At 41.2% G+C, this 20,872-nt stretch overlaps 1 protein-coding gene across 8 annotated transcripts in view; it reads right to left on the bottom strand.

The window, feature by feature from the left end:
• Positions 1-11,397, bottom strand: part of SPTSSB (serine palmitoyltransferase small subunit B) — a 40,418-nt gene extending 29,021 nt beyond the window's left edge. For 4 of the 8 annotated variants that reach the window (XM_051859105.3, XM_017346888.4, XM_017346890.4 and 1 more), the window contains exon 1: positions 11,255-11,393. The gene's annotated coding sequence lies outside the window, so the exon portion shown is untranslated. Of the gene's footprint in view, positions 1-11,254 lie in introns of all 8 variants that reach the window. The other 4 variants (XM_089331017.1, XM_089331018.1, XM_051859103.3 and 1 more) reach the window with 2 other exon arrangements.
• Between the last annotated feature and the right edge of the window lie 9,475 nt (positions 11,398-20,872).

Here is a 20,872-nt window from a genome sequence, read left to right as displayed (position 1 = left end):
TTACAAATATATATATACACATGTATGTACTAGTATATCATATATTTAAAATTTTTAAAGTAACAGAATGTATTTTATACTTTTAAAATAGGAAACACTGTATTCCTTTACAGTTGGCAAATATTATATTGGAATTCTTTTGTTTTCTAAATTTTGTTTTAATTATGTTTGGAGGCAATATGTTTAACTTTTAGAGAAGAGCAAATATAAAATGTTTAGGCCAAATATTTCTGTTGTTTTTTATTTTTACTTTTTAACCTAATTATGTGACAAATGGGCTCCTTCTTCAATTGTATAATACTTTAAAAAATTTTTTCTGTAGCAATAGTATAGTTTTCAGATTTTTCTTGACTATGAAAAATATAGATTTTTTTGTATAGTAAATTTATTATCAGTGAAGGTAGATGAAATAAAGTAGCAACCAAGTCAGAAGAATCCATTAACAACCCTGAGAAAAATATTGTTGTTCCATAAATAATTTGTCTTTTTAAGTACAAAGGAATAATTTGTTAATTAGTAGTCTGTTAAAAATCACACTTGCTATTTTGGAAATAAAATATTCCCCATGAACTATTACAATAAAAATTATAAAATATTATGAAAAATGTAGACACCTGTAATACCACCATCTTATTAAAAATCCACATATTGCTGGAATTTTGGGATTTTTTCTATTTATTTTTTGCTTTCAAATTTGTTTGTAATCGGCCGGCACCGCGGCTTAATAGGCTAATCCTCCACCTTGCGGCGCCGGCACACCGGGTTCTAGTCCTGGTCGGGATGCCGGATTCTGTCCCGGTTGCCCCTCTTCCAGGCCAGCTCTCTGCTGTGGCCAGGGAGTACAGTGGAGGATGGCCCAAGTGCTTGGGCCCTGCACCCCATGGTAGACCAGGAGAAGCACCTGGCTCCTGCCTTCGGATCAGCATGGTGCACCGGCCGCAGCGCGCCAGCCGTGGCGGCCATTGGAGGGTGAACCAACGGCAAAAGGAAGACCTTTCTCTCTGTCTCTCTCTCTCACTATGCACTCTGCCTGTCAAAAAAAATTTTTTTTGTTTGTAATCAAAATATGTATTCAATTCTGTTTTCCTATTTTTTCAATCTATTTTATTCAAAAAAAGTGTTTCTTTTATTATACGGTTTTTCTAATCTAAAGTTTCCATTAGACTAAATCTTAAGTTAACTAAGATCTCTTCAACTCACACCACAAAGTTATGAAGCCACCAATAACAACCTAGGTCTGGTAAAGACACTTGACAAACATTCTTGTACATTCTGTGGGATGATGTCAGAGGATATGTAGATGGTATATGAAGAACAAATGTGTGAAATCGGTGCTATTGCCCTCCTAGTGTTAATGACTTGAATTGTTCTTTTTGTTGCTGATTATCAACCCAAGGCAGATAGGAAATGTGTATGTAGGTACAGTGTTTAAGTCTATTAAACTCAAATGGCTTTTTGTTTTAAATTCCTCTCTTCAAATAGATATATAGCATTCATGTCCTAGTAATAACAGCAGAAGATTCTTGAGACAAAAGGGATTCTGCCAAGATAGCTGATTATAACAGCTTCAATTTATTGTGAACCTGAGTATTGCCACACTTTCTGTTGTGTTTGATGGTTGCTAATGCAGAGTTCTTAGGGCTATCAGAGGCTTCAGTGTGAGACATTTAAAATTCCCTATGAGGATCTTTCTCCCTGATGTGGAGGAAAGCATTAAAATTGTGGTTTCCATAGGTTGATCACAGGTTAACTCTTTGTCTTATTCAGAGGGAAATAGACAATTCCATATAAGGAGGCTTTGTGATAATTTTGAATAAAGTGTTTCACAGAAAAGATTATTAGATTTTTTTTAGAAGAAATTAAAAAATACCCTTGGGTTTAGACAAGACTCAACTTCAATTCCGCACCCCCCTTTTCTTTCTTCTACATCAGTGAACACTCCATTGATGCTTATTGGGCATGACATTCTGTGAAACACACCAGGTAAGTTCTTGAACTTAAGCATGAATTGGTATTCTGGTTATTTATGGGAGGATGTGGGTGTGAGAGCAGTAGAGGTATTATTTCCCCAGAAAATTAGCTTTGGACATGCATCTTGAAATTTTTTCCTTTTTTCTAGTTCTTTTAATTTTCTTGTTCAGTATGCTACTTTTATTTGTTCACAGATTCTCTTAAAAATTTTCACAGATCTTGAACTCAATGCAATAACTTTATTTTAGAATTACTGACTGGCATTCTTTGATCTTATAATGGGGCTGAAAGAGTGGGGATGCAATACTTGAATAGCAATTGTCACCTTGGATGTTCCCATTTATACTGATTATAATTTTGGATATTTATTGAGCAATTTATGTTCCAGAACTTTCCCAAGCATTTTATAGGTATTACCTTGTGTAATTCACTTAATACTATTATGGAGGTACTATTTCTATACTCATTTTCCAAATGATGAGATTGGGAAATTAAAACTGGCACAAAGTCTCACAGTGAATGCAGAGCACACTCTCTTAACTACCTGACTGGCTGCTTCTTATGGCGAGTTCTGATCATAACCTGGCAAATCATCCATCCATTTCTCCATCCATCCATCTATCCATCCATCCATACATTCATATTTGTCCTTGCACTGTTCTTTAATCCATCCATCCTGCTATCCATCTATCCATCCATTCATCTATCCACCCAAACATCCATCCTGCCAGCCAGACAGCCAGACAACATTCAATCAAGTATTTAACAAGCATGAAGGAGGGATATAAACTATCAGTAAGGTAGACGTGACTGTTGCAGCCACCTTTCTAGAGAGAGGGAAGGTGTTGGATTAAGCAAACATCCTCAGAGTGTGCTAAGTGCTGTGACAAAGAAATGTAGGCTCCTCTGAGGTAGAGAAGGGGGCTCTAACACAGTCTGGAGGAGGTATCAAGACAGCAGGTCAGAAAGTTTGTGTCCTCATCCCTGTGTTCTATCTTATAACAAAGGCTTACAATGTAAACTCTAGAAGAAAAGATCTTTGAAACAAAGTCCTCCTCTACCTTGTTCTCTCTGTGCCTGGACCTAGTAAAATGTATTGGATAAATGAGAATTCTAAGGCTCCACAATAGCTCCCTTATAAAAGGGAGTCTTTCATTTCTATCTTTACTCTGAACATAGTTAAACACTTCTCCTTTAAGCCTGAAATAAATGTTCCCTTTTCACTTTTCAATATCTAGTCCTTGCTCCCTTTTATTCTGTTACCTAAAAGCTCTACCTAAGAAGGCTGCCACACCCATTATATTTTAGTAGAACAAGACCTCCCCAGGTATCCTTTAAATCAGGTTTCCTGACTAGAAATTTTGTGGCTTTCTGGTGAAGTGGAGACTCTCTGGTTGCTTTTTCCCTCTTTGCACTGGTGGCTCTATGGGTTTGATGCTCTGCTCACTCTGTAGTTCTGAAAAACTTGTTCTCCCTTCACCTTTCCAGGGTGGCCTGGAAATTTTTCCCCATGAACATCAACCCTTTCACTCTTCAAAAGATGTTAACTTTGAGGAACCAGTTCTTAACTATTCACCACATAATTTCCTGGGAGACTACAAGAATCCAGGGCAAAGCTAGGAAAAAAGCCAAAGGAAACACAAATCCTGGGCTAATGATTTCCCCGAGTGAGATTTTTTGGTATCATAAGGCAGTATTTTAGTTAGATTGTGACTCTTTGGAGCAGGTTTTGGATTATATCTTCCTGTGCCTGTTTGGAATGTGTTGGGGTTAATGTAAAAAATTCTTTAAGAAATTATGTTAAATCTAGGCAAAAAAAAAAAAAATCAATGCTGTGGATTGAAGTTAATGTAAAGGAGAAACTAAAGTTCCCAGGGGAAGAGTGAAGCTAAACCTGGAGCTGTAATTCTTGCAGCCTAAGCTAGAGTCACAGTGGGCAAGTTTGTACATGATCTTTATATTATCTAATTACATAATCTTACTTCCTAGCCTGATTTCACAAAGTAAAATTGTACCTCCTTCCCTTCTCTGTTTTATTTTTCTCCAGAGCCCTTATCTCCTGCTGATATATTATGTATTTACTCATTACTATTAATTCCTGCTAGAATTTAACTCCTTGAGAGATGTTTTTGTCTGTTTTGTGTATTATTATACATCCAGAGTCTAGAAGTGCCCTGGAACAGGGAAGATATGCAATAAATATCCATTGAATAAATGAATTATTAATCCTGATGAAAGCAACATTAACTCATAGTAACTATAATAAAATCACTTTCTAAAATGTATTTAATGATTTATTATTATTATTTAAAAGTCAGAGTTACAGAGAGAGAGAGAGACAGGAAGAGAAAGAAAGCTCTTCCACCTACTGGTTCACTCGCCAGATGGCCACATGGCCATAGCTGGAACAGGTTGAAGCCAGGAGCCAGGAGCTTCACCCTGGTCTCCCACGTGGTTGGCAGAGGCTCAAACACTTGGCCATCTTCTGTTGCTTTTTTGAGACCATTAGCTAGAAGCTGAATTGGAAGTGGAGCAGCCAGGACACAAATCAGCACCCATAAGAGATACTGGCATTACAAGTGATGGCTTTACTGGCTATACCACAATGCCAGCCCTTCTAACATGTATTAGATTTATATACAAATGTTTGAGCATTAAAAATTATTTTATAGAAATTTTTCTAGTTAGACAAAATATGATAATAGGACCCCTACAAAAGGTTTGGTGATCAAAAATCATTTGTAGTGGCCAGTGCTGTGATATAGTGGGCTAAGCCTCTACCTGTGGTGCTGGCATCCCATATGGACACCAGTTCTAGTGCCAGATGCTCCTCTTCTAATACAGCTCTCTGCTATGGCCTTGGAAAGCAGTGGAAGATGGCCCAACTCCTTGGGCCCCTGCACCTGCATGGGAGACTTGGAGGAAGCTCCTGGCACCCGCCTTCAGATTGGTTCAGCTGTAGCTGTTGCACCCATTTAGGGAGTGAACCAATGGAAGGAAGACCTTTCTCTCTGTTTCTCCTTCTCTGTATCTGTAACTCTACCTTTCAAATAAACAACCTAGTCAGCTAAAGAAACTGGATCTCCACATGCAAAAGTATGAAACTAGACCCATACCTTACACCTTTCACAAAAATCTACTCAAAATGAATTAAAGACCTAACTCTACATCACAATTCCATCAAATCATTAGAGAACATTGGGGAAACTCTGCAATACATTGGCATAGGCAAAGACTTCTTGGAAAAGACCCCAAAAGCACAGGCAATGAAAGCCAAAATTGACAAATGGGATTACATTAAGCTGAGAAGCTTCTGCAATGCAAAAGAAACACTCAGCAAAGTGAAGAAGCAACCGACAGAATGGGAGAAAATATTTACAAACTATGCATTTGATAGAATTAACATCAAGAATCTATAAAGAGCTCAAGAAATTCAACAACAGCAAAACAAACAATCTAGTTAAGAAATGAGCAAAGGACCTGAACAGACATTTTTCAAGAGAGGAAATTCAAATGGCCAACAGACACTAGCCTCAGGGAGATGCAAATCAAAATCACCATCAGGTATCACCTCACCCCTGTTAGAATGGTTTTCATATAGAAATCAACAAACAACAAATGCTGGTGACAATGTGGGGAAAAGGGTACCTTAATCCACTGTTGGGGGAATGTAAACTAGTACAGCCACTGTGAAAGACAGTATGGAGATATCTCAGAAAGTTGAATATAGACCTACTGTATGACCCAGTCATCCCACTCCTGGGAATTTATCCAAAGGAAATGAAATCAGCATATGAAAGTGATCTGTACCCCTATGTTTATTACAGTTCAATTTATAATAACTAAGATATGGAATCAACCCAGATATCCATCAATTGAAGACTAGATAAAGAATTATGAAATAATGGTATATATACACAATGAAATACCACACAGTGGTAAAAAAAATGAAATCCTGTCACTTGCAACAAAATGATTACAACTGGAAACTATTATACTTAGTGAAATAAGCCAGTCACAAAAAGACAAATACCATATGTTCTCTATGATCTGTGGTAGCAAATAGAGTGCCTAAAATGTAATGTATAGGAGAGAAACTGACACTTTGAGATGTGATGATTTTGAACAGTCCTTGCCTTGACTATTGAGGAACAATATTTGGTTGGTTGGTTGGTTTTGTTCTTTTCTTCATTTTATCTTCATACTAATTGGATAACTCTCTACTTAGTGTAGGGTTAATCTTATGAGTATAAAAATTAACTGAAAATTGATCTCAGTAAAAAAATAACAATGGAGGGGCTGGCACTGTGGCACAGTGGGTTAAAGCCCCAGCCTGCAGTGCCAGCATCCCATATGGGCGCCAGTTTGAACCTTGGCTGTTCCACTTCTGATCCAGCTCCCAACTAATGCACCTGGGAAAGCAGCAGAGGATGGCTGAAGTTCTTGGGCCCCTGCACCCACGTGGGAGATCCAGAAGAAACTCCTGGCTTCAAATTGGCTCATCTCTAGCTGTTGTGGCTATTTGGGGAGTGAACCAACTGATGGAAGATCTCTCTCTCTCTCTTTCTGTGTGTGTGTGTGGGGGGGGTGGCTATATGTCTACCTCTCTCTGTAACTCTTTCAAATAAATAAAAATAAATCTTCAAAAAAATGGGAAAGGAAGAGGGAGGGGGAAGAAGGGCAGAAGTATAGGTGGGAGGGAGGAAGGGGCAGGGGTTCATCATGTTCCCAAATATGTATATATTAAATGCATGAAATTGTATTCCTTAAACAAAATTTTTTAAAAATCTTTAAAATATCATATGTGAAGTATTTCTGTCGACATGCTGTGCTCTTCAAAGCATATACAGGAGATGTGTTGTGGAGAATGGAAAAATTCTTGTGGTTTCCTAAAGCAGGTTGACTTGAATCTCTAAACCAAGGGTATACTTTGGTTCAATGAATTCATAACTATTCTAGTAACAAGTTCAGATGCTGATTACTGCCTCCACAAAACTCTGAGACTCACTAATTTTTCATTCTAATTTCCAGACAATGTATTATTATCCAATTCCATGGTTCTTAGCACAAAATCAGAAAGCAAAACGTAAAAGATGAATACAGGGGTATATTAATTATTGGGAGCTTTGCTTGCATTTGAGTTTTTCATGATCATGGCAGATGTTTTCCAGCAAGGACACATCAGTGTTCTGTGGGGACTACGGTGACCACTACTATTTGTCTTTCTCCTGACTTTCAGGGTCAATCAAGTGTAAGTGAAATGGCTAATCTGAACAGAAGACAGTATACTTTTGGCTGAGATATAAGTACCTCCCTCTTTTACCTAACCTGGGCCATAACAAAGTCAACAATTTCTCTGAAGAACTGATAAAGAATTAGACTTATCTAGAAGTAAGTGGAACAACTGGCTTCACAGGCCATAGATTAATACAGTGAGTGGGTGAGTCCAAAAAGATACGGCATTGCAAGCAAATTCTCTATGGCACTGCATTCATGACACTTGACATTTCTAAATGGAAGCATGGCAGGTGTGTAAGCATATGTAAATCACATAGCTGTGTGACACCTGTGCCATTCTTATTTATTATATTTCAGTGTAAACCTTGGCGGGGGGGAGGGGAATCTCTTGTAAACTACTTGTCTGGTGGCACATGGAAATATATGATTTTGAAATTCTAAACCCACTTGTTCTTTTAATAACTTGGATAATTTTTTAAAAACAGCTTTATTGAAATGTAAGTCACACACTTTATAAAATTCACCTGCTTAAATTCAATTGTTTTGTGCATTCATAATTATGAAACTACAGTTAGTTTTAGACTACTGTCATCACCCCAAAAGATAGCCAGGATCCTGCAACAGTCATGCCTCACTTTTCCCCAAACCCACCTTCCATTCCAGTCCTAATCTGCTTTCTGCCTCCATAGATTTGCCTATTGCAGATATGTTACGTAAATGAAATCATACAATATATGGTCTTCGTTCACTTAGTAGAGTGTTTTCAATATTTAACCACAGTTTTAAGTATCAACTACATTCTTTTTATTACTGAATAATACCCTATTGTTGCATTCCACACCATGTTTTATAATGCACTTATCACTTAGTGGAAACTTGGATTGTTTCCATTTTTTGGCCATTATGAGCAGTGCTACCATAAACATGTGTACAAGTTCTTGCATGGACATATGTTTTTAGTTCTCTTGGCTGTATGCCTAGGAGTGTGGTTTCTGGGTTATTTGATAATTCTGTGTTCAATTTTTTTGAGGAACTACCAACCTATCTTCCACAGCAACTCCACTATTTTAACATTCTCACCAGCAATGATTGTTCTAATTTCTCTACATCTAATCCAGCACTTGTTGTTCTCTGGCTTTTGGTTATAGCCGTTCTGGCTAGTGTGAAGTGATATTTCAATGGGATTTGGATTTTAATTTTCCTAACAACTAATGATAAAAAGCACTTTTTTGATGGTACATTTGTTGATCATTAGTGCATCTTTTTTTTTTTTTTGAGAAATGCCTATTCAAATCCTTTGCCCAATTAAAAAGAGACATTTGTCCTTTTGTTGCTGAGTTCTTCATCTTCTGCTCTATTGGCAGAAGATCAGAGGAAGAAAGTCTCAGACATCTCACTTGTTCTTACCTGGAATAGAAATTTGCAACCCAGTGCTGAGGACAAGAAGTGTTCGTGGCCTGCTTCTGCTTGGATATACCCTACTATACCTCTGGACTGGGATCTAGATTAAGAGGGAGCCCTGTGTTCTTGGCAGTATTCAGCAAGAGTGGAATAGCATCACACCCAGCTGGAGGGGGCAAGGGTGAGGGTATGCAGAAAAATGGGTTGTGGCTCAAATGCCATAAGCTCTTTCTCATCTGCTAGTTCACTCCCTAAATACCTGTCTGAAACCAGGAACCAGGAAGCCAATTCAGGTCTCCTATAGGTTGGCAGCAACTCAGTTACTTCAGCCATCATCACTGCTTCTATGAGTCTACATTAGCAGAAAGCAGGAATCAAGAGTCAGAGCCAGAACCCAGATACTACATGAGATTTGGGCATTTTAACTGGTGTCTTAATTGCTAGGCTAAATGCTTGCCCCCTTTAATAAATGTTTTTTCAGGAAAATTTTCATCAAAACTTTTACATCAGCATTCTGGAAGTTGAATTCCATTTTGATATTTGTAAATGAAGATTTTGCTTTTGATATATTTGGTGGTAAAACAGTTTAAGCTGACATGGTAGATACAAAATTGGCTATTCAAATATGAAGATAGTTTTTGTAAAGGTATTTACAGTGGATTAAGAAAATCAATGGAAACTGAGAACACAGGTTGACTTCCAACCTGATATCTAGTCAGATTCTAGAAGGTTCATGCATTTGACTCGATTTATTGCTGTTGGTTATATAGGAGTAAGTGGATAATGAGAATGATGATGAATTTCATACTAGAGCTTGTTTTTGGTCTGGTAATCTATACAAAGTCAGCACAACCTTTGAAACAGTCAGCACTGTGGCCTATCGGGTAGAGCCGCCACCTGCTGGCATCCCATATGGGCGCCTGCTGGAGTCCCTGCTGCTCCACTTTGGATCCAGCTCTCTGCTGTGGCCTGGGAAAGAAGTAGAGGATGGCCCAAGTCCTTGGGCCCCTGCACCCAGTAGGAGATCCAGAAGAAGCTCCTGGCTCCTGGCTTCGGATTGGCCTAGCACCAGCCCTTGCAGCCAGTTGGGGAGTGAATCATCGGATGGAGGTGGTAGCTTTGGGATCCGCAAGGAGGAAGGCCTACACTTCCGGGAATGGAGAAGTCCCTACCTGTACCTGCGGGGAAGAAAAGTCCTTGTCAAGGTCCCTGCGGGTGCCTAAAGGTCAACCAATGAGGATCAGACCCGCCTCAACCTTTAACCCCTACGCCCTGAATCTATAAAAGGAGCCCTCCCAATCGCTGACGCTCGACTTCCCTGGCCCCCTCTCTGTTGCTCTGTTGGGACCGGGGAACCTCGCCCTGGAGCAGAACCCCAATAAAAGCCTGTGAATTAATTGATTCGTCTGCCTGGGAAGATTTGTTGCACGCCGGACACCTTACAGGAGGCCCTCTCTCTCTCTCTTTCTCTGCCTCTGCCTATCTGTAACTCTGCCCTTCAAATAAATAAACAAATAAATCTTTAAAAAATAAAATAAAATGTCACTCCCCCAAAAAGACCACGTATTTCTTATTTTTTTGTTTAATTCAAAATAACTACTTAACAACAAAGTCTTTTAGAAAAACAACTTTCCCAACTACTCTGATGTATCTTTTCAGACTGTTGGGGCTAAGATTCACATTTAACAAGGCTTTAATTGATCTCAGGCTGGACTCATAAGTGAACTGACAACCAGTTGAATGACACTTTAATATGGAATCCTGCTCACATCTAAACACTTCTGTGTCCACTCCCCACCTTCCCTATCCCCCAAATAAAGTTAACTATGTATTTCCCCTTAAGCCAGAGAAGTTTGGTTACTTATAAATCACCATCTTTGAAAAACACATACAAGAAAAAAACGTTAAAATACATTCCTCAAACAGTACTTTATACTCTGTGTGTCTGTGTGGGTGCAAACTGTTGAAATCTTTACTTAGTATAGAGTTGATCTTCTGTATATAAAGGTAATTAAAAATGAACCTTAATGAAGAATGGGATGGGAGAGGGAGTAGGAGGTGGGATGGATTGGGTGTGGAAGGGCAGGTATGGGGGGCAAGAACCACTATAATCCAAAAGCTGTACTTATGGAAGTTATATTTATTAAATAAAAGCTTTCTATAAAATACATTCCTTATTGGAAATTTATGTTTTTGGATATTTACTTGTACGTTCTATTGCCTAAAGTAGCTTATGGGCAAAAAACTATTGCATAAGGGCATGAAACTGGAGAAAGATGAATATTTAAGAAGGACGCCAAGCACATCCCAATGACACTTCCCTGAAGAGTTATTAATGAACCACGCAAAGATAAATAGTGAAAATAATTAGCTAAGTAATTTTCTTTTGACTGGGAAAGTTTCACCATCAAAGTTTGGTTTCTTTAGAGTGAAACATCTTAATTCCCACCAGAGTGAAAGGCAAATGGAAAAACCCATTCAATTCTGAAAATTGTAGTGCAGTTTAAAAAAAAGAAAAAGCCGAAAATTGCGTTAAAGCTCGGTATTGATTACACCTCCGCTCCCCCCCACCCCCCGCCCCGTCAAGAGAATTCTGTTCTACTAAAGCTACTTGCAGGTCTGTAGGTAGTTGGAAGATGCTTACCTACCGGCTGGGTGTTCTCCCTGTGGCTTAGGTGAGCGCCGATGCTTGGCCCCTCCCCAGGGCCGCGAGCTTCCCTCTGCGCGCGGAGCCTGGAGCCTCCCGGGGTTAGGTGCGCGGCCCCGCCCTCGGCACTATTGCTAAAACTCCAATTCTGCCAGACTGATTCCGGTGATTAATTATTGACAGAAGGAAAACACACCTACGCCAACTTGTGTCCAACCGCACTGCTCCCAGCGACTCCTTGCAGAAGAGAATGCCGGCTGCACCACTCCCCTCCCCCTTGCTCCCCGGTCCCAACTTCCCAGATGCAGCTGCCACTCTCAGTCCAGAGAGATGGGTCTCGTCCGCGGAGGAATGCAGCCCAGCCACTTCTCCACGCTTACATTCGGGTTTCTGTAGCTGTCCTGCAGTTCGCACTTCTCCGGGGACTAGCCTCTTCCGAGGGGGCGCTTTCCCGATGCGGTGCGGGGGGAACGCGGGGCTCTGAGAACAACGGAGGAGGCTAAGGCGTCGCTGTCACCTCCGGCTGCTGCAGTAAAACCCCGAGCTGAGGCAGGGAATGGGGAGGAGGGGAGAAGGAGGCGCCCTCCCCCTCGCTCGGGCTGGGAGCCCCGACACTGCCAGGGAGCACCTCCTGGGGTGGTGGTGGTGGTGGAGGGGCAGGCAGGTGAACTGGAGGTGCCGAGGTGGGAGCTGCCGGGCTCTGGGTTAAGCCCGGGAGAGCCTGCGCGCAGCATCCGTCTGCAGACTTGGGCGAGGGGCCCAGGCACGCCAGTGCCGCCGACCAGGACTGCGGTTTGAAACTCAGCTTCGGCAGCGAAGTGAGCCCAGGGTTCTGGCCGGGGTGGCAGCGGGCAGGGCAGGCATCCTGCTGCATCTGTTTGTCAAATCGCGAAGAAAGCAGACTCTCTTCGCAACGGTGGCTGATTTTGGTGCCTTTGAACCTGCAAAATGCCTCTCTCCCCGCTGCGCTCGCTCCATCCTGCCGTCCCCCCCCCCCCCCCCCCCCCGCCGTGCCAGGAGGTTAATCGTAGGAAACCGAGACTCCCCCGGGGAAACAGATGGAAGAATCGTGCCTGGGGAACTTGTGTGTGCTCACTCACAAGTGCAGAGAATTAATGTGGGCCCGGACTGCGGCAGGAGGGCAAACTGGGGAAAGGGCTGGGAGGCGGCCTTGTGGTGCAGAGACGCGCGGCGGGCGGGCTGGCGGGCTCTGCGCGCAGCCCAGCACTCGCTGGTCTTCCCGGGAGGCGCGGGCTGGGGGAGCGCGTCTTCCCTGGAAACCCGCATCTAGAACACCATCGATCTCCTCTCTGCCCAGGGAGCTCTTAAATTTGACCCCGTGGCTGCTGGCTGAGAGCGCGGAGGACCTTGAAGGCTCGGTGACCGAACCTCTTGTTGGCCAAGGCCGAGGGGCGTCCGGGGGCGAGAGCCTCTAGATAATGAGCATTTGGGAAGCATCTGCCGGTCGGCCCCCACTGCCGAAGGAGGAGGACCGCACATGCTCCGCCAGGCCTGATTGTGCTGAAGCGCGAATTTGAGCTGCCAGCAGGTTTCTGCTCCTCTCTCCACACACTTTCTTTGGGCAGGCTCCAGGCTGACAGTGCTAGAAGAGGGAGACGCGTTATTGTGTGGCGGTGTGCAGCAGGCAGGGTGTCCCCGAAGAGAGCTGAAGATGGTGGTGGTGGGGCAGAGAAGGGAACCTGCTGGAAGCTCGTTTTAGCCATTTTATGTAGCTACCTTTTCCTGCTGCTCCTGTGTCTGAAGATTAGCAACCACCGCTGGTGTCTTTTTTTTTTTTTTATTATTTGTTTATCACTTTATGTGCCTCCCTTTCCTTATCTCTTGATTTCCCTTGACACACCTTGCAATGTGGCTGGGCAGATTTGACCACGCAGGGCGTGTGGATGAGGAAATAGAACCCTTGAGGGGAAGCGACTTGACCAGGGTCTTCAAGCCCATTTGTGAGAGGACCAATACTGTTTCTAGCTCTTGCTAGTCATTATGCAGCTTCCCCACTAGATCGTAGCGTGCCTTCCCCCAACACACTGTGGTGCATATTTTTGGAAACAGAGAGCCAGATTTTCCTGCCAAAGGTTTGTGAAATAGATGTGAGACCTTGCAACTACCTCAGTTGGAGTTTGGGAGGAACTGGTCTGGCTGGCCGAAGTATGTGTATCATTAAAAATCATCTTGAATGACACAGATGTAATATAACCACAAGAGGCACACCTTTGCGTTTATCCTTGCATCCCTGAATGGAGATTAGATTCTATATGTTTTCCATACATAGAATGTACTTGAAACTTTGGCAGGTCACAAACAAAAGGTCGACAGATTTTAAAAGACAGAAATCATGCTGACCATATTAACCATCAAAACACAAGGAGGGGGGCTGGCACTGTGGCACAGTGGGTTAAAGCCCCAGACAGCAGTGGCGGCATCCCATATGTTCGAGTCCTGGCTGCTCTACTTCCTATCCAGGTCTCTGCTATGGCCTGGGAAAGCAGTGGAGGATGGCCCAAGTCCCATGGGCCCCTGGACCCAGTGGGAGAGCCAAAAGTTTCTGGCTCCTGGCTTCAGATCGGCAAGCTCTGGCCATTGAGGCCATTTGGGGAGTGAACCAGTGGATGGAAGATTTCTCTCTCCAACTCTACCCCTTTCTGTAACATTGTCTTTCAAATAAATAAAAGTTTAAAGAAAACACAATGAGGATAAAGCTAACAATAAGTAATTTTCTGTGACTGATAGATCATTGGATATCCAAAGATGCTTTGAATCTGAATTAGAGAGCAGCACAAATGGGAAATTACAAGCTCTTTAGCAATAAGAAAAATAAAAGCCTTACTGAAAAGAATTGTAGAGAAAAGCTGAAACAATGAATCATAAAGCATTAAATATTTATTAAAGTATAATGTACAAACCAAGATAGTAGACAAAAATTGTGAAAGAATTATATTAACTAATAAAGATAAAAGCAGAAAGAAATGAAATAGAAAAGCAAGCAAAAACAGACGACTTGATCAATAAAAAAGAAACATTTTCTCTGCAGAAATATCAAGAAGAGATCAAGCAACAGAGAAGACACAGTAACATTAGGAAGGAAAGGTGGCACATATATAACATATATAACCACAGGTGAGGAGGTCAATACAAGAAAGCCAAAACCCTCGACTGCTGCTTTTGTCCATGGGCGGATACTCCCTTTGTGCTGATTATGAGAATTTGTGAGCTAAACAAGGGTTAACATCACAGCTTGTACACTCTGGGGAAAAAAAAAAAAACAACCTAAATGAAAGATCTCTGTGAGATCCCAGTGGAAAGAACGGGTCATCAAAGAAGGAGGTATCTTTCTCTGAAGGGAAGAGAGAACTTCCACTTTGACCATGCCCTTGTCTAAATATGATCAGAGTCGGTGAACTCAGGGGGCTTCCATAGCCTTGGCAGCTCATGACAAGAGCCTAGGGTGATTACTGACGCCATAAACAAGAGTGTCAATTTGTTAAGTCAACAACAGGAGTCACTGTGCACTTACTCCTCATGTAGGATCTTTGTCCTTAGTGTGCTGTACATTGAGATTTAATGCTATAACGAGTACTCAAACAGTATTTTTCACTTTATGTTTCTGTGTGGGAGCAAACTGTTGAAATCTGTACTTAATGTATGCTAAACTGATCTTCTGTATATAAAGAGAATCGAAAATGAATCTTGATGTGAATGGAAGGGGAGAGGGAGTGGATAAGGGGAGGGTTGCGGGTGGGAGGGACGTTATGGGGGGAAGCCATTGTAATCCATAAGCTGTACTTTGGAAATTTATATTCATTAAATAAAAGTTAAAAAAATAAAATAAAAAAAAGACAAAAAATCACAGCTTGTGCACGGGGGAACGAGATATGAAGAACCAGGTAGAATTCTTATTTTTTTTTTTTTTTTTTTACAGGTAGAGTGGACAGTGAGAGAGAGAGACAGAGAGAAAGGTCTTCCTTTTGCCGTTGGTTCACCCTCCAATGCCCGCGACGGCTGGCGCGCTGCAGCCGGCATACCATGCTGATCCGAAGGCAGGAGCCAGGTGCTTCTCCTGGTCTCCCATGGGGTGCAGGGCCCAAGCACTTGGGCCATCCTCCACTGCACTCCCTGGCCACAGCAGAGCTGGCCTGGAAGAGGGGCAACTGGGACAGAATCCGGCACCCCGACCGGGACTAGAACCCGGTGTGCCGGCGCCACTAGGTGGAGGATTAGCCTATTGATCCGCGGTGCCGGCCATCAGGTAGAATTCTTTAGAATACTATAAGATATTATAAGAGTGTAAAGTAATGGTAATTATAGCAACTGAACATTTTGAAACAGGTCTTTCATCATTGTCATAAAGTAGCTATTGCAAAAGTAAAAAACACACACTATTGGAGAAGAACACTTTAAAAAGTATTAATTACTAAAGAGTGTATTCCCTCAGGTAACCTGGGAGGCTTGAGACAGATATTACAGGGAAGGGAATGCAACCACTGTGTGAAAGCTGTGTTTGTGGCCCAGAATGGTTACTTGAAATGGTTCTATAGTTCAGAATACCAGCAAGGAGAAAGGAGCTGATGTGAAAATCTACTTGCAATGACCCCATGGTCCGTTACTCAGTCTTATGTGCATCTGCTGAGGATAGTATTAATCTTAGGGGATCAAAATTCAAGCATAAATTGTTTTTCTCAGTCTTCCAAACCTGACCTTGGAGGCATTGTGGGAAGAACATGAGCTCTAGGGCAAAACAGCTCTGGGATGGAGACTCAGCTCTTTCTATTAACTAGCTCTCCGAGACAAATGAGCTAGTATCTCTAGTCTTAGTTTTATTAATGATGGAGGAGGAATAATGCTGACTTCATAGGGTTCCTGTGACGATTAAATGAGACACTACTTACAAAGAACCTAACATGGAGTTACACACACACACACACCCTTCCCTAAATAACCTCTTTGAGGAACTTCTCTCCCGTCACATTTCTCCTATTTTGTCAGCTGAACTCTGTCCTCCTTCCCTTACTTTCTCTGACCGATGCACTTACCCTTACTTACTCTTCAGCAACCAGAGAAACCCAGGCATCACAACTGAGTAATCTGAGATGTTTTGGAAAGACTCCCCTACATATAAAGTAACTCAGAACCTCGTTTATAAAGTGGTAGGCAGACAAATCAAGCCCACCCCTTCCTTCCTCCCTCTTTTTCACTTAACATTTTTTGAGTTCCTATGAGGCTATGCACCAGTGAATTGACTCCAGTTCCCTGATTCCAATCTAACAGATATACGCAAGGTTAGGCTGAAGTCTTTTATTGGGGGGAAAGACTCCATCCCTTAAACAGGGTAGAATTTAATATTAGAATAAAAGTCGTATTTAGAATGAGAGTCAGAAGTTTTAAAAATCGAAAAAGAATCATTCTATTAAGGGACTAATGCGGCTGACTCCATTAACCATGATGAAACATAGGAGATTTATTATAATTGGAACAATTCGTCTTGTTTGCTAAAAAGTTATATTTGAAAGAGAGAGAGCAAGCATGTGCTTCTATCACTGGTTCATGCCTCAGATGGCTGCAACAGCCAGGAACCTCATCTCAGTCTCCCACATGGGTGACAGGGAGCCAAACACTTGGGCCATCTCTGCTGCTCTTCCCAGGCCATTAGCAGGGATTTGGATTGGAAGTGGAACAGCCGGGACATAAATTGGTGCCCATGTGGGATGCTCACTAAGCCACAATGCCAGTCCCAATTCTTGCTCTTAAAATGCTACCTCAGTCTTACAATAAAGAGACTCACGGAGCAGCAAGTAATAAGACCAGTTTAACAAAGATTTTCAGCAGCATCTCTTGTAATGCAGCCACTAGCATTATCTTTACATTCAATGTCCATTTTGATGTAGCCACAGAAATATGCCAATGAAAAGTCAACAGAGTCAACAGAGCTTAGCTACATCAGCAACATCACCCCTACCTTATTAACTCTATCCTCTTACACTGACCTTATCAGGAGGGAAAAAGAAAGGACACTAGTAACAGATATAGATATTTTAAAACAATAGCAGAATTTTTAGGAAAATTTACTTTCACAAACCAATCCTTCCTTATTTCCTTAAAATCTTGTTATAGTAGCACTATTTTTATGATAGCATAAGATACTACTACTCTCAGAGTAGAACTGTTCATAACATGCCATAGAATTGTAAAGATATTTGAAGAGATTGTCCTATATTAAGGGAGTTTGCATGTTCTAGTCTTTTTTAATTTTAATTTTTTAAAGACTTATTTATTCACTTGAAAGTCAGAGTTACACACAGAGAGAAGGAGAGGCAGAGAGAGAGAGGTCTTCCATCTTCTGGTTCACTCCCCAGATGGCTGCAATGGCTGAAACTATGCTGATCAGAAGCCAGGAACCGGGGGCTTCCTCCAAGTCCTCCCATGTGGGTGCAGGGGCCCAGGGCTCTTGGCCATTTTCCACGGCTTTCCCAGGCCACAGCAAGAGAGCTGGTGCCCATATGGGATGCCAGCAATGGAGGTGGCAACCTCACCCACTACACTGTAGTGCCAGCCCCTTGTCTTTTTTTAAAAGAATTTGTTTTTATTTATTTGAAAGACAGAGTTACAGAGAGAAAGAGAGAGAGAGAGAGAGAATGAGAGAGAGAGAGACCTTCCATCTGCTGGGTCACTCCCCAGATCGACACAATGGCCAGAGCTGAGCAGATCCAAAGCCAGGAGCCAGGAGCTTCCTCTGACTCTTCCTCATAAGTGCAGGGACCCAAGGAGCTCAGTCATCCTCCACTGCTTCCCCAGGTACAATAGCAGGGAGCCTGATTGGAACAGGAGAAACCAGGACTAGAACCAGCACCCATATGAAATGTCAGACCTGCAGGTTAACTGCTTTAACCCACGTCACAACAGGGTTGGCCCCTACATGTTCTAGTCTTCACTGAGTTACCAACTAGCTAGGTACTTCTGGTGTAACCAGCTGCCTTTTCCAAGTCTTTGCTTTATGCTGATTGGCCTGAATGCTTTCTAATCTGAAATTGCCCATGTGACCACACCCATTCCCAGTTCTTTCAATTGTAGGTAGTTGTGTCCACAATCCTGCCAGTCAGTCTAAAATCACCTACAGTACACATGTGATACAAAGGAGTATGCAAAACCTCCAGATAAATCATGTCTTGTTGGCAGCTCAATCTTGCCAAATGATTTGGAGGCCGAAACCAGACTTATTTAGTATTTTTGTGATGTAAAACATTCTGTCTGTATTGAACAATTATGGTGACATTATGGTGTGTTCATGGATTTATTCTAGATGCATATCTTAAGCACCTTCTATAGACCATGCTTATTGCTAGTCACTTTGAGTGAGTATAATGGCAATAATAATTTTTAGAATAAAATATTAGAACACAGAAACAGTGATCTGAGAAGGCTGCTTCCATATTCTAGTGAAAGCACTGGTTAATTAAATGAAAATGTCAAGGGTAGCATGGCCGTAGAGTGGAAGAATATTTGTATATGTATTTTCCTATTGCAGTGTGGATCCTCATTTCAATCTATGTTCTGAATATGTTTTACCTCGCATCTGGTTTCAAGCTATGTCTTAATTTCTACCTAGTCTTTTTCATCCATTATTCCTGCAGTGTAGTCACACAACTCATACTTTGGTGGGGAAGACACTTTTCTGCATAGAAGAGATTAGAGAAAATGTGTGGAGTGTACTTTGTTTATCTCCTTGGAGCTCCAGTTTGGAGAACACTATACCTCAGGGCTTGCCTGATAATACCCATCATTACCAGTCATCGTCAAGGTTTTACTGGTAATAGTAACTAGGAATGGTAACTAGTCAACCAAGACAGACTGAGGTGTTAGAAGTGGGATGGCCGGAAAGGCAACTTGGAAGGATCTGGGGTGGAACTGCTGCAACTTGGGAATGCCTCATAGAAGATTTCTCTACTATTTTCATATTCAGGTTTGACACACTAAATAACAGTATAGTAAAATCTCCATCTTGGCAACACACAAAAAAGTTAAAACTATCTTTTCTTTCTACACTTTATTTTTCTCTTTATTGGAACAGATAATAGCATTGATATATTGTCAATGGGATTTAAATAAATAATCTATTTGTATCATTAAAATAACATCAAATTTGAAAATTATAGAAATATTTTTAAACTAATAAACATTTATAATTTGACCATACTTAAAGATAACCGCTATTAAAAATTAAATATACTATTTTTATATAGTTTATGTCATATTGTACATAAAGTTTTATATCTTGCCTTTTTAACTTTAGCATCAATTTAGTGGTTGCATAGTAGACTATCAAAGTGTTACAATAATTTAATCATTCCCGTATAGTTGTTGACCTTAGAGTAGCGTTCAGTTGCTTTCCTAGGCACATTAGCAGGGAGCTAGATCTGAAGTGGAGCAGCTGGTGCCCATATGGGATGCCAGCACTCCAGGCAGCAGCTTTACCCACTATACAACCGAGCAGGCTCCACTGATGGTGATACTTATGTCAAATTAATCACACTCTTATGTTGTGCCTTTTTGTGTGCTTTCTATTACAGAAAATATATACAACATAAAATTTCTCACCTAAATCATTTTAAAATATACAGTTTAGTGGTATTAAATACATTCATAATGTTATGCTACATTCCATCTCCATAATTCTTTTCATTCTGTAGAATTGACATCTTATATCCATTAGACAATAACTGAAGTTAGAGATTGTTCCAGGTACCTATATAACTGAACCATACCATGATTGAACCGAGGATCTTGAATAAGTTACTGGAATACAGTTACTATTATGTATGACAAGTAAAAGAAAAAAAGCCTTAGTAATCTGACATGTATCCTTGTTTTCTCAGAATAAGAGGATAACTCTTTTTCTCTGTAAAATGAACAAACATTTTCCCCCTCACCACTATGTTGCTATGAGGATGCATCCCCTAATCATCAGTTTTTTTTTTACTTGTCCTCTATCTTCCTAAAATTTTATTTTCTTCATTAATTATTCCTGTTAAGAAAAATGAAACAAGGAAGTTGGCTTGGCTTGGGCCTTTGAACTCAATAAGACTAACAATGATGATAATGACTATCAATTATTAAATGACTGTTACTAAAATTTTCATAAGTCATTTCTTTTTCTCACAAGTCTGCAGGGAACAACCTTTGATCTCGTCTTCAACTACAGTGAATCAAGCATTAGAGGGGTTGTAAGTCCACCAAAGTGAGGCAACTTCAAGAGTTGGACGCCAAAACCTGCTTCTTTTTGTCCTATATTCCGCTGACTCACTTTAAAAGATTTCTTCATGACTATTCCCGTATCACTGCTCCTGACATTTTTCTTGAGCAAAAGGCTATGCAATGCTGGTTAAGATAGCAGATGTTAGAGCCATACCTCCAAGACCTAAATCCCAACTTGACCACTTACCTGTGTGAAGAAGGAAAACCGACTTGAAACCTCCCAGAATCTCCATTTCCTCATCTGCCATGAAGGATGAACAACTTGGATGTTGCAAGGTCACGTACATAAGGCATGATGAAGGGTTCCTGGCATTGAGTACAGGTCCTGTGTGTGTTTGGTACTATTGAAAG

The sequence above is a fragment of the Oryctolagus cuniculus genome, chromosome 4, assembly GCF_051225735.1.
Source record: "Oryctolagus cuniculus isolate XC-2025 breed Fujian yellow rabbit chromosome 4, ASM5122573v1, whole genome shotgun sequence".
In the NCBI taxonomy this organism is placed as follows: domain Eukaryota; kingdom Metazoa; phylum Chordata; class Mammalia; order Lagomorpha; family Leporidae; genus Oryctolagus; species Oryctolagus cuniculus.
This window is presented reverse-complemented; position numbering and strand designations above follow the sequence as displayed.